This window comes from Lepus europaeus, chromosome Y, assembly GCF_033115175.1.
Source record: "Lepus europaeus isolate LE1 chromosome Y, mLepTim1.pri, whole genome shotgun sequence".
NCBI lineage: Eukaryota > Metazoa > Chordata > Mammalia > Lagomorpha > Leporidae > Lepus > Lepus europaeus.
The window spans coordinates 14,776,038-14,779,261 of NC_084851.1; the positions used below are offsets into that span (position 1 = coordinate 14,776,038).

The 3,224-nt window shown below is 45.9% G+C and overlaps 1 pseudogene; it reads left to right on the top strand.

Moving 5' to 3' along the window:
• Window positions 1-383: 383 nt before the first annotated feature.
• On the top strand, window positions 384-1,780 carry LOC133754108 (egl nine homolog 1-like; annotated as a pseudogene).
• Window positions 1,781-3,224: the final 1,444 nt, after the last annotated feature.

Consider the following 3,224-nt stretch of genomic DNA (forward strand, 5'->3'; position numbering starts at 1 on the left):
GAACCAAGCATATGTGCCACTGCCCCCTCAGTCTCCCCTTGTCCCTCGCTCCCCCTCCTCCGCCCTCGCGCTCCCCCAGCCCTGGTCACCACCAGGCAGTGGTGTCAGTGCAGAGCACGCAGAGCAAGTGGCGCCCGCACGCCCTGCGCTGCTCCACAAGCTGGGCCCAGCACCCGGGATGGCGAGGCGGTGGCCTGGAAGGCTGCTGGTCTAGCACGCCCAGAGCGGAGATCCTGGTCCCCACCCACGCCATACATCCTCAACCTTTGCGCAATGAGGCGCAGAAGCAGCCGCTGGCGCTGCGGGGCTGTCCCTAAGGAGGAGAAAGCGGCCTGGCTGAGGGCATTGGCACTGGCCTGCTTGAGTAGAAGGGGGCAGGTGCTATGGCGCAGAAACGTTCCTTGCCACTCTCCCTGCTCCCAGACCCTGGACTAGGCAGTCCCGGCCCCCACCTCTCCTACTCTACCACCGCTGCCTCCACCATGGGCTATGACAGCGGCAGGCCTGGAAGGAGGGGCCGGAGCAAGGGGACCGGTGGTACTGAGAGCCCTGTGGGAAGATGGAGAACGTACTGTGCTGCCATAGCACCAGCGCCTGGACTGGAGGAAGCAGGAGCTCATGTGCCAGGCCCACAGCAGCACCCCAGCCTTTCCCCTACACCGCGGCCCAGGGCAGGTGGGATGGGAGCCCAGGAGGCCAGGAGCTGCGCATCCCTACAGCACCTCAGCTGCTGCCAAGGCTTCAGGCAGGCCGCTGGAAATGCAGCCAAGGCAAAGGCCAAGTCCGTGGCCCACCCTGCAGTAGCCTCGCACCCCAGCCTCCAGGGTCCAGAGATGGCCAAAGCGGAGCCAGGGAAGGAGGAGCCTCTGATCCGCCGTCGCTGTACCTGGAGAAGGCGAACCTGTACCCGCTAAGCAACAGACCAGGCTATGGACTGAGCTATAGCTGTGGTCTGCAACCCAAAGGGCAGAGGAAGCTGCTTCCGACGCTGCCTTGCATGAACAAGCAGGACATCTGTGTAGTGGACGACTTCCTGGGCAAGGAGATTGGACAGCAGATCGGCGATGGAGTGTGCAGCCTGCACTACAGAGGCAGGTTCATGGACAGCCTGCTGGGTGGCCCGAACAGCAAATCCTGCAAGGACATCAGAAGGGATAAGATCACCTGGATCAAGGGCAAGGAGCCCGACTGTGAAACCGCTGGGCTGCTGATGAGCAGCATGGACGACCTGATCCACCACTGTAACTTGAAGGTGGACAACTATAAAATCATTGGCAGGACGAAAGCCATGCTTGTTATCCAGGCAGTGGAACAGGTTATGTGCGGTATGTTGATAATCCAAATAGAGATGGGAGATGTGTGACTTGAATATATTATCTTAATAAAGACTGGGGTGCCAAGGTAAGTGCAGGTGTACTTCAAATTTTTCCAGAAGGCAAACATTGACAATTGCTGACATTGAACTCAAATTTGATAGACTGCTGTTCTTCTGGTCTGACTGTCACAACCCTCATGAAGTACAACCAGCATATGCTGCGAGGTGCACAATACCTATTGGGTATTTTGATGCAGATGAGAGAGCAGGAGCTAAAGTAAAATATCTAACAGGTGAAAAAGGAGTGAGGGTTGAATGCAATAAACCTTCTGAGTCAATCAGTAAATATGTCTTATAGAGCCTCTCATCCAGCAGTACCCTCGGTTCACTACAATAATTGTTGACACTGTTTGTTAACTTGTGAATACAAATAAATGGGATAAAGAAAAATAGACAACCAGTAGGCATTTTCAACAGGAAAAGATGAAACTGTTTTGTGTTGGATCAAACAAGAAGATTTCACTGCTGTGGCTTTGTACTGCATGATCCACTCAGAATCTGATTGCTTCTGGGAGGGAGGTAAGCTGTCAGTGGAAAGTTATTTTTACATCTGGACATGAAATATGTGCCCTGTGTAGAATTTTTTCATCCCTATATGTTGTCTGATCTGTCATCTCGCTGAGTTCATTTCGTCTCTTCCTTTTTTATATCAAGTTGGAATTTGGGGTAATTTTTGTATGATTAGGTACAATTTATCAAAACTGAATGGAGAAAAAAAGTTACAGTATTATTTCTTAATCTATTTTTGTAAACTTCTTCATACTATTAAATTTTTGCCCTAAAAGACCTCTCAAAATGATTGTTGCTAGCAGCTGATGGTTAATTCATTTTCTTTTCAATTAAAATAAGAAAAGGAGCACTTTACCAATGGAAACATCAGATTCTTTTGTAGTCCTATTTTGCTCTAATTTGGATTCTTAAAGATTGTTGCTGTCATGTTTTTGACATTGTTAATAATGAAACCTAACAGTGAAACAGTCACCATTTATTACCAGTAATTTCAGTTCATGTTTTATAAGGAAAAATACACTGTAAGAAGGATTTATCTTTTTAGTTGTTTTTTTTAACAAAACTAAAGTGACTGGCACTAAGTGAACTTGAGATTAGTTCTTAAGATAAAGGGCTTTCTTCTGCATTCAGGTGTTTCCTACAGAGGTAGATGATAATTTCCCATTTCTAAGGTTTTCCCTTTTGCTTCTCAAATTGAGTGTACTTTCAAATTTCTTGTTTTCTTCCTAATACTATAATCCATCTGATTTTCAGATCAGAACTCTGTTTCTTTTGAAGAACTTCAGGGGGAGATTATATTTGCATTGAGAAGGAAATGTGTTTTTACAGACTTGATGTTCAGTGAGTCTTCAGACAGCTCTTGAGACATTCCCCAAATGTGATGCCAGCCTTCTTGTCAGAACTGAAAGATGTATGCTTAGTTTAGAAAAACAAATGAGCACAAAACCAGATAATTTTATTTTTATGTTTTTGTGCATTTTATTTTTTATATTTTAGAAAAAGAAGGAACATTACATAATAACACAAGGCCTCTCAGACTTCTATTACTTAAAGAATGAGTTGAGATAGACATCTTAGATTTCACTCTCCTAAGCTCTTTAGCAAAGAGCCCTTACCAATTTAAGTTTTCAACCCCCTTCTTCAATCTTCTTTGCCAAAAGCTAAGTATACAGAAACATTTCTATATATATATATTTTTAAAGATTTGTTTTATTTATTTGAAAATCAAAGTTACACAGAGAGAGAAGGAGAGGCAGAGAGAGAGAGGTCTTACATCTGCTGGTTTACTCCCTAATTGGCTGAGCTGATCTGAAGCTAGGAGCCAGAAGCCTCCTCCAGT